General features: G+C 36.1%; 1 pseudogene; it reads left to right on the top strand.

Annotated features, from left to right (window-relative positions):
• Positions 1-4,301: 4,301 nt before the first annotated feature.
• Positions 4,302-4,397, top strand: LOC147825245 (U6 spliceosomal RNA; annotated as a pseudogene).
• The last annotated feature ends 7,190 nt before the right edge of the window (positions 4,398-11,587 follow it).

Raw genomic sequence — 11,587 nt, 5'->3', positions numbered from 1 at the left:
ATTTTGGATACTAACTCCTAATCAGACATATGATTTGTGAATATTTTCTTACAATCCATAACCTGTCTTTTCATCTTGATGTTTCCTTTATTATTAAAAATAAACTTTTAGTTTGAGATAGTGCCACTTTATTTTTGCTTTTGCTGCCCTGCTTGTGGTGTGATACTCAGAAAATCATTAAAAAGGAAGATCATTGTCAAGGAGACTTTCCCCTGTATTTTCTTCTAGGAGTTTATAATTTCAGTCTTACATTTAGATTTTTAACTCATTTAGAGTAGATTTTTATGTGTGGTGTAAGATAAGGGTCCATTTTCATTCATTTGCATGGGAATATCCAGTTTTTCCTTTGTATTGAAGAAACTATCTTATCTCCATTGTGCCTTCTTGGTGCCCTTGTCAAAAATGAGCTGACCATACATACTTGAGTTTATTTCTAGACTCCCTATTTTGTTCCATTGGCCTATGTGTCTGTTTTTATGGACTAAAACATAGCCAGTTTTATGCTGACTATTTTGATTACTAGATTTAAAATATAATTTGAAATCAAGAAATGTGTGGCTTGCAATTTTGTTCTTTTTTTCAACATTTCTTTGACTATTTGAGACCTTTTGTGGTTCCATATAAATTTTAGAATTGCTATTTTCTTTCTATGATAGATGCCATTGGAATTTTGATAAAAATTGTATTGAATCTGTATACAGTATTTGGGTATAATGGACATGCAGTAATAAGAATTTTTTCAATCTATAAACAGAATATCTTCCCATTATTTATGTCTTTTTCATTTCTCTTATTAATATTTTATAGTACTCAGTACACAGATCTTTCATCTCTAGAATTTAATTTAATCCTACTTTATTCTTTTTAGATCATTGTAAGTGGGATTATTTTCTTGTTTCTAGATAGGTTGTTAGTGTGAAGAAATGCAACTGATTTTTGAATATTGATTTTACATCACTCAAATTGAAGTAAAATGTAAAAATAGTCTCAAAGAACATACATATTGTTAAAAGTCTAATTACTAAAATCTAATAGTTCAAATTACATTAATGAAGACCAAACAGAAAGAGGAAAGGAGAGGAGAGCAGAGCAGTCTAAAAGTCCTTGTTTACATGATAGAGGCTTAGTAGCTATTTTTTTTTTTCCATTCTTGAGTCTTGTAAATACTGAAATTAGTTTTAAAAGGTAAACTTTGTTTTAAAATGTTTTAAAATTAAAAATAGTTTCCAAAAGTTAAAGGTTTCTACAAATATACTTTAAAATATTTTTACCTTTGAAAATATTGGAGAAGATAAAAACATGATATCACCTTTATGTTAAAAAAGTAAAAGAATTGAAAAAAGCTTTTAAAAAGAAAGTTACTGTTTAAGCAGTAAAACATAAGAAATTCAGAAATCATATTCAATAACAAATATGAATGAGTTGTATCTTGACTAAAAGATAAGCAAGAAATGAGCCTGCCTAGCAGCAACTGTAAATGCAGAAAAAACACAATTATATATAAAAATTTAAATCGTTATATATATATATATATATCCTCAAATATTATGTCCAGGTAAATTTCTATTCAAGACTAATAATAGAAAAAAATGGAGTTTTCAAGCAAGCCTGAGAAAATTTACCACCAAGATACTGTCTCTAAGCAATCTATTAAAGGAACTAGTTCAGGAATAAGGGAAATAAACTCAGAAGAGCAAAGTAAGAAGAAAGAAAGAAGTACAAGAAAAGAAACTGTTCAACATGTGAGTAAATCATTAGGGTTTACAAAACCAAAATAACACTAAAAATACAGAGTAAGAACAGAGTTTTATATGGAAGTTAAAAATTCAGAGGTTTTTAAAAACCATAGTACCATTCTGAAAGCAGGCAGAAGTACTGAATAATTTTATGCATGGTAAAGTCAATCATGCTTTAAATTTTTAAAGGTGAGCACTTTCAATATGCAATGGGAGAAAGAGGAATAATGAAATTTAATCAATACTCATTAGTCAATTGTAACCTCTGACTTCAAAGCCGTTCAATTAGAAATTAACAACAAACTTTTAAACACACATTAAATAAGCTTTAAGTAAGAATCCTAATGGGGACTAAAAATTCTTAAAACTGGATGATAATGAAAACACAACCTCTCAAACCTTTGACATGCATTCAGTGTAACATCTAAAGGAAAATCATACCTTAGACTAGAATATCAGAAAATATATTACAAATAAAGAAAGGCAAGGAGTTAAACAACTAACTCAAGGAGCTCAAATATATAAGGATAAGTGCTTAAAATTATAAGAATAGAAAATAGAGAAACTATCAGCAAGACCTCCATATCTCAAAGCTCACTCTCTGAAAAAATAAAAATAAAAACGAATAAAAGACAAGAGTCTTCTGACAAGATTGAGCTAGTTTTCAAGTGGTAGGGTGAAATATGGAATGAGACAAGACAAAAATAAATGTCAAGGATGGAAGGGGATATACATTTAAAGAAAAACTTTAAAACATTAGAGAACACTCTGAGCCACTTAAATGAAATAGGAATTTTTCTTGAAAAGAGAACATGTGAAATTTGATTCACAAAAAAAATAGAATTTTTCAGTAGATTACCAGGGATAAATTTGAATCAGTAATTTAAATCTCCCTCCCGAAAGAAAGAAACAACACTAAATCTAAATGGTTTCCCACTGAGTCCTACTCTAAACACTCAAGGATATACTTCCCAGGTCATCTCCAGAAGCTAATATAACCTTTTTGGGCTTGTCCCAAGATTTAAAGAATGGTTCAATTTTAGAGAAATATACTCACCTCATTAATGGGGATTTAGCTCAGTGGTTTCGCCGCCTGCTGCGCAAGCGCCAGGACCCGAGTTCGATCCCCGGTACCAAAAGAAAAAAAAAAAAAAAAAAAAAAGATGAAATACATATGATCATTTCAATAAACTGAACCTAAACATTTGATAAACATTCACAACTTTTTTGTAAATTTAGGAATATTAATAAAAGAAAAACAGAAAGAAACTTTCCTGAGGCAGTGCCTATCATACTCCAGAGCTAATATTACATTTAATGGTGAAATACTGGAAGCCTTCCCTTTAAAGTTGGAGAGAAAAGGATACCTACTCTCCTTGCTTGTATTCAGCATTTTACTGAAGGTTCTAGCTAGGACTCCAAGACAGAAAAAATAAATTAAAGATGAAGGAATGGAAAGGAAGAAAAAAACATGTTAATTGACAGACAGTAAGATGACCTGTGTAGAAAATCCAAGAGGCTGTGCAGATACATTGTTAGATTAAATTTAGGATATGAAGAAATTTGCTGGTTACAAAGTCAATATATGAAAATCTATTGTATTCCAAAGTATCAAAAACAAGTAATTAATTTTAATGACATAGCATTTTTAAATGACAGTAAAACTTGAAAGTATTTTGGGACAAATTTAAAGAAAGCTTTAAAGGCCTATCTGGAAAAGTTATAAAACTTCATCAAGTAATATTTAAACAATTAAGAAAATATACTATGTTTATAAGTGAGAAACCTCATGGCAATTCTACCCAATTTTAAGTAGTAATTCAATACATGTACAAAAAAACCCACAATATTATTTTTAATTTCACAATTTGATCCTAAAGCTCATAGGCAAAAGACAAGAATAAACAAGGCAATTTTGAAGAAAAACAGGGTGAAGGGGCTCACTTTACCAGCTATCAAAACTTAGAACTACCAGAATTAAAACAGTATGGAACTGATGTAAGGGTTTAGGAGCAAGGTGTATGTGGAAAATCTATGTCAAAGGAAATGCTACAAAGTGGTAAGAAAGGATAAACCACTCGATAAATGTTGCTGAGACAATTTAAAAACTAAAATTAGATGCCTCTTTTATAGTAATAATCACGGGCTGGGGATTTAGCTCAGTGGTTTCGCCGCCTGCTGCATCAAACTCAAGGACCTGAGTTCGATCCCTGGTACCAAAAAATAAAAAATAAATAAATATAGTAATAATCAGCTGCAAGTAGATTAAAAACAAATATTAAAGGAAAATTTTTTAAATATTTTGAAGGAAATATAGTGGGATACCTTAATAAAGTACGGTGTTTGGAAGAGGAGTTCATAAATAGGACACAAAAAGCACAAATTACAAAGGGAAATACATTTGAATAGGAAAAATGAAAAGCTTTGCTAAAAATGATGTCATAAATGTAGTTGAGATCCACACTGAAAGAAAATGTTTGAATTGGAAATAGCATTGGTATCTACAATATGTAAAGAATTTCCATAAACCAATAAGAAATGAATGTGTAAAAAGCATCCACACACTTGTTTTGGCAGCACAGTGAAACTGGAAGGATTCAGAGATCAGGATGGCCCGTGTACTAAGATGGCATGTGAACTGGTGAAGAATTGCATATTTTTAAGCCACATACAAAAGGACAAATTTTGTGTGATTTGCTTATATAAAACATCTACAGTTGACAAATTCATACAGACAGCAAATACATTAGAGACTCCCCAGGGAGGAAGGGAGGAAGGAACAAGGAATTCTTGCTTAATGAGGGCAAAACCTCTGTTTGGGGTGATAAAAGGTGCTTGGAAACAGATAGTTGTGATGATTGTACAACACTGTGAATGTAATGAATGCCACTGAATTTTACATTTAAATGATTAAAATGAAAATTTTGTGTTATATATATTTGGCCACAATAAAAAACACCTAATATTTAAAAGGGGCAATGGATTCAAATAATATTTTAGAAGAAATATGAACAACCTAACAATACCTGAAAAGAAGCACAACCTCTTTTGCAAATGAAAACAACATTGCCATAATGTTGTCCACCCACGGATAGGCAAAAATAATAAAATCAGACAATGACTAGGGTTGGTAGAATATGGAGAAAAAGGAGCTGTCATAAAACATTAGTGGGACTATCAACGGGTTGAGTTTGGATGGGAGTACAGAGTATTACTCAGGAAAGTTTAACATGTGCTTCTTCCTGCATTAGACTGAGCACAGGCTGCTATGATTGGGATATTAACAGCAAAATGGCTTCAAAGTAAAGAAGTTTTATTTCTCACTTAAACATTCTTTCTGAAGTTCAGTTAGATCAGTGGGGTAAATTTGATCTTCACAATCATTCAGTTACTTGGTTCCTTCCAAGTCCTTTTCTGCAAAGTTGAAGGTGAGTCACCACTGCATTTGGGTTTGGGCTAATGGGAAGTGAGACAGGACAGTGCAGGAGATGCAGCCACTACCTTATGCCTGTGGTCCCAAGTAGCAGAATGGAAAACTTCTAGTGTATATTGATGAGTGCTTAGTCACAGAACCACATACCACTAAAAGGGAGCCTGGGGAATGTTGGGAGAAGGCGAAAATTGATTTTGATGGAACTAGCATCTTCACTACACTCTACAATTCCGCAATTTCATGGCTAGAAATACCTTAACAACACTCCAGCATGCACGTGCCAGGAGGCATGCATGAGAAAACTCACAGACACATGATCATGAAAGGCAAAAACAACCCAAATGTTCATTTTTGCACAGCAGAAAAATAAATCATGGCATACTGATATACCGAAAAAAAATACATGAATTGCTACTGCACAATTGTGAAGGGGCCATGCAAGATGTTCCTGAGTGGTAGGTACTTGGATATTTGTTTTATTATTAATAGTCAAGTAGTATATATGTATAGTATATACATTATAGTCATTATTTTATATATTTACAATTGCAAAATATTATATTTATTTTTGCAAAATGAAGTAGATACATTTTTCCCAAATGATTGGTAAAAACAAATGTTAGTTGATAATACATGTAAGCAAGGATGTGGATAAATGGATAGTAAAAGTATGAATTGTAGTTTCACTCTGTAGAATATTTAAGCATTATCTTAAAAACCTTAAACTGCCCATTTCTGTGAACATCGGCTCCACTGCTTAGCACTGATCTAGAGGACCAGCCACAGAGGTCCCTAAGGAGGCAATGTGCAAAGAGTTTCAGCAACAAGTCTTGAAATAGCAAAGCCCAGGTGCCATTAATGACAATGACCAGCTAAGCTATGATCCAGCCATATTTCAAGTGTTGTAGGAGTTTTAAAAAATGATGTGGAATTGTTTATGCTTAACATGAGGAGATCTTTAAAACAAAGTGTTCTGTGAAAAGACAAGCAAGAAGACAATATTATGCTGCCTATTGAGTGATGTGTGTGTACATTTTTTATTTGTTCTGAATTATCTCCCAAAAACCCTGCTATTTTACAAAGCCTGTATATATGAAAACCGACTTTTAAATACAGTACTAATCTTAAAAGTATTTTCAAACTAGAAAAGCTATTTGATCAATGAGGAAATAATACACCCCATCCATCCATTCATTCACATATAGCTATTGAGCATAATGTGTCATAAAATGGATATGGTAGTGAAGTAAAAGCAAAATTCTTTCCATGAGAAATTCAATAATTTCAAAGATTGAATCTCCCATCAAAAGTGAATCTTAGAAACCACAATACTCACCAAGTCCATGTATTTTCATTTAATAAATTCTCGGGGTTTTTAATCTTATGTATGTATTTGCTGACTTATTTATTTATTCTTTTTGAGAGAGGGTCTCATTATGTTGTTCAGGCTGACCTTGAAGTCCCAGGCACATGCAATCTTCCTGCCTCAGCCTCTCAAGTAGCTAGGACTAAAGGTGCATGCTACCACACCTGGTTAATTTGCTTTTAAGTGAGTCATTTGGACAAGTCAGGTAATTGTTCAAGGCTTTGGCTTACCCACCTGAGAAATGCAGTGAGTATTTATTCTGCTCAAAAGTCAGGTAACAGGCATCTAAGAGTAAAAATCTGATCACTTTCTTTATGGAGAGCCATGTGTGGCTGATCAAGGAAAGAAAGAAAGGCAATTTATCTTGCTTTTTACAGAGTCTAAGGTATAAAATGCTAATCATTAAAACAAGAAATACAGTCTAGATCAAAATGCTGTGAGGTGATCACACAATTAATTGCAGAGTGAGAACAAAAGGGAACATATTACTGGTGAAATCCACAAGTGCTTTTCAAAAAGGTCAATGCCGAATATGTGCCTTTTTTAACACCTTCTCTGAGGACTCAAACAAGTGATAGAAAGCATGCTGGTTAAGTTTGTGTTTGTCACTTCTTAACTTTTAAAATCTTCCTTTTGAAAAGTTAAAATTAAAAATGGTTGGCTTTTCTAATAATTAATGGGTATGACACAGATTGACTCTGATAGAGGGAGTTCTTGTTCCCCAAGTAGCTTTAGTCTTGGTCTCCCAGCTTGCCCACCTGCCCCGGTTCCTTCAGAGATGTTAAAAACACTGGCCTGAACTGGCACAGGGGCACGCACCTGAAGTTCTGGCCTCTCAAGAGGCTAAGGCAGGAATATAACTTGAGCTCAAGAGTTTAAGGCCAGCCTGAGCAACATAGTGAGACCTTGTCTCAAAAAATCAATCAAGCAAACAAACTGCATGCTGGTCAGAAAATTCCTTTAGCGCTTCAGTCGAGTGACTTATTTTCACCCCTTCTAGAAGGCCACCAATATCAGATACTGCCCCACTTCCACAACTCCAGCTCTGGAAGTTCCCCATTTGGATCATAACCTCCCAGGCTTCTAACATTCCTGTAGCTTCATCATGAACCTCAGTTCTCCGCCCCAGCCCGGTTGGTCCACACCATCAAGAATGCCAGGTACTCCTGGCTTCATTGCTTTTTAATCCAGCCCTAGACCCATGATCAGACCATTTCAACAAGCCAGGTTTGTTACCAGAAACTATAGAATTAAGCTCCCCAATAGGGTAGCCATTAACCACATGTGGCTATTGAGTACTTGATATGTAACTAGTCCAAATTGAAAAGTACAACAAGCATGAAATATACACCAGATTTAAGAACTTAATATGAAAAAGTAAAATCATGGGTTGCTTAATGATGGTTAAGTTCTGAGAAGTTCAGTTAGCCAATTTCATCATTGTGCAAACTTTAGAGTGTATTTCAACTAACTTGGCTGTGATGTCACTAGATGAATTAATCTTAGAGCACCACATCATACATGCAATCTGTCATTTACTGAAACACTGTTATGTGGTTCGTGACTATATCTTACTGATCATTTTTATATTGACTACATGTTGAAATAATGGTTTTGCATATGTGTTAAATTATATGGCTAAAATGAATTTCACCTATTCCTTTTACTTTTTTAATATGATTACTAGGAAACATTCTATTTCTATTGACCAGAACTTGCTCAGGACTAGCTGCTGACTGGAACCATGAAAAGCAGAAGCTGGCTCTCTGGGGCAAGTAATTAGTAAGAACTAGGTGGGTGTTGGTGCTACAGAAGTAGGTCATGGCACAGGGCATCCCAGATGGGCTGGACTACCATGTAGGACAGGTGAGTAAGGAGACCCAGGCCTATAACACCACAGGTTCCTCTACCAACAAACTAATAGGTGGGGAGGTTGCTTGTCACGGACATAATTGGCCATACTGGTAATATTTGGCATTTTTGCCATTTCACTGTTAGTGCTTACCATGTAAATATGATGAAGGGAAGAAGAAAGGTATAGAAATCTCCATATCCACAGCTAAACAGCAGTAAAAATGAAGAGACTGGAGAGGAGAAATACCATTCCATAACAAATAAATGATGGAGAGTAGGGATCACTGCCTGGATAAGTACACCAGTTGTCTAAAATAACCCCCAGAGCCAGATGGACAAATGGGAGCTTGAGTACAATGTCAGAAAATCTGAGATCTCCCTTCTGAAGGTCAAGATACATTACACATCTGAGAATCAGACTCTGAGACAGATTAGAATGCAAATTTTCTTAGAGGTACAGTATACTGGATACTCTTAGGCCCACAAGAATCCTCTTTACTGGCAGATGTATCTGCCCTGTTTTATTAGTCAGCTTTCCATTGCTATGATGAAAATATCTGACATACACAACTAAATGGATGAGAGGTTTATTCTAGCCCATAATTTCAGAAGTTTCAGTCCATGGTCAGTTTGCTCCAAGGAAGAAACATCATGGTAGAAGGACATGGTAGAGAAAAGCTACTCAACTCATAGCATCTGGGAATCAGAGCAGGGAAAGAGCATGAAGAATAAGGGGGACAGGAACCAGATGCAGTCCCCAAGATTATGCCTCCATGACCCATGCATACATACCTGCAAGTGTGCTTTACTAACCTTCTAGATGTCTGTCAAGCCAATCCAATTGATGATACAGATTACCATCACACCTGCGCACAGCTGACCCCATCTCTAGAGAATTGTCTGTGACCAAATGGGTATTACCTCATCTTGGAGGCTATGCCACCCCAGAAACCAGGGCAAACCTCAGGAAATACCTGAGAAGGGACTCAAAACCCCAGTCCCCTTGACTCCACTCTGTACACGGTCTAGAGCTCCCCAAGGGATCAGGCCAAAAAACCTAGTCTGTACCTGAGATCACATCTTTGTTGAGCTCCTTCTCCTGCTCTGTACTGCAGCCCTCTCTCTTCTACCCCAGCACAATGACTGGAACAATACCCTTGTCTCAGGCTCTGTTCCCATTGACCTGGAGGTGAAGGAAATAGGGGTAGGTGTGGGAAAGTGGGACAAGAAAGAAGAAGGAGCCAGTAAAGTCATGTTATCAAGTCTCACTATGGGTGACCAAAAATTCATCCTGTGGGGAAACTCTGGAAGCCAGTGTAGAATACACACCCAAGAGTTATCACTCCCAAGGGGTGAGGAAGCTATGAAGGTATTTAGATACCATTCTAGCCAGATACTGTATAAAGGTACTTATAAACCATTTTAACCAGACATAGTTTAAAAAGTGGGAAGCATCAATCCCACAGGACATCCAGCCTGTCCAGCATGGGTAGCTGTTAAGGTTTAGATCTCAAATGACCTCCATAGGCTTGTGTGTTTGAAAAGTGATTGGACTGAATGAGAGTGGTGATAGTGGACACCCTTGTCTGGTTCCTGACTTTAGGGTGAAAGCTTTCAGTTTTTGTTCATTTAGTATGTTGTTGGCTGTTGGTTTGTCAAGCTGGCTTTTATCAGACTGAGATAAAGACCATCTATACCAATTTTCTGGAGAGATTTTATCATGAATGGATGTTGAAGGTTGTCGAATGCTTTTTTCTGCATCTATTGAGATGATCATATGGTTTTTGTACTTGGCTCTGTTAATGTGGTGTATTACATTTATCGATTTGTGTCTGTTGAACCATCCCTGTATCCCTGGGATGAATCTTACTGGTTCATGGTTTATAATCTTGATGATTTGCTGCATTCTGTTTGCCAGTATCTTATTGAGGATTTTTGCATCTATGTTCATTAGTGAGATTGGCCTGTAGTTCTCTTTTTTTGGTTGGATCCTTCTCTGGTTTGGGTATCAGAGTAATGTTTGCTTCCAGGAATGAATTTGGGTGTATTACTTCCCTTTCAAGAGTTTGAGAAATAGTGGCATTAAGACTTCCTTAAATTTCTTGTAGAATTCAGCAGTGAATCCATCAGGGCCTGGCTTTTCTTTGTTGTTAAGTTTTTAGTTACATCTTCACTTTCACTGTCTGATATTGAATTGTCAGGACATTATTGCTGACTTCCTGTTAGGAGGTGGGTTCTGGTTGGGAGAGGTGGGTCAGTGGGGGTGTGCCCTAGAGGGGTTTATCTCCTTTTCCGGAACTTTCCTTCATTCTCTCTGCTTTCTGGCTGCCATGAGGAGAACAGCTTTTCCTTAACCCTTTGTCATCCCATCCTGCCTTAGAACCAGGTGACTGTGGACTGAAACATGAGGCAAAATAAGCCTCTCCTTTAAGTTGTGGGAGTCAGGTATTTTGTCCCAATGACAAGGAAAGTGACTAAGACAGTAGCTTTAGGCTCCAAGGCTGGCAGTTGTCTGTCAGGTGTTCTGGACTGCAGTGCCAGAAGGCACGGAATATGGGCAGGACATAAAAGTTTTAAATTTAGCCCCCAATTTTTCTTTCTACTTGAAGACCTCAGAAATGTCTCTCTTAGACAGCAGATGGACTCAGATCAAATCCTCAATGTTTATAAACCCATATGTGATATAGATTTCACTCAGGATTCAGTGGTGATAGAGATATTTACTTTGCTGAAATACATATACCTTCAAAGACAACACTGCAGTTTCCTGTTCTTAAAAGTCTTTTGGTTGCCCCACCCAGGGAACCCTTGCTGGCTGCCTGGAAGCTCCAGGCTTCCCAGGGGAATGAGAGACCAGAAAGATGTTCAGTGGAACAAAAGGGTATAGGACTTTCTTTAGAAAGTATTTATTGATTAATAAAGCAGTTTTCCTCTCTGCTGCATTAATATCATGGTATGCCACCACTTTGCCTTGAGTTAGGAATTAAGTTTTAAATTTGTGTGCTAGATCGGAGGGTAAATTTTTCATTGTGTTGGTTCTTGGCTGCACAATGCAGCACAAAGAAAGGAGCATGTATGCAGATATCAACATCATTCAGAGCGACCCTGTGGAAGGGAACAAGAGGAAGGTAAGGAGACTGTCATTAACCACACGGAGAGGGCCAATTAAGAAATGGTGCCCCAAGGCATGTCAATGGC

Source organism: Heterocephalus glaber, unplaced genomic scaffold, assembly GCF_053883595.1.
Source record: "Heterocephalus glaber isolate CG9 unplaced genomic scaffold, H.glaber_assembly_v1.0 deba00001504, whole genome shotgun sequence".
NCBI classification, from domain to species: Eukaryota; Metazoa; Chordata; class Mammalia; order Rodentia; family Bathyergidae; genus Heterocephalus; species Heterocephalus glaber.
This window is presented reverse-complemented; position numbering and strand designations above follow the sequence as displayed.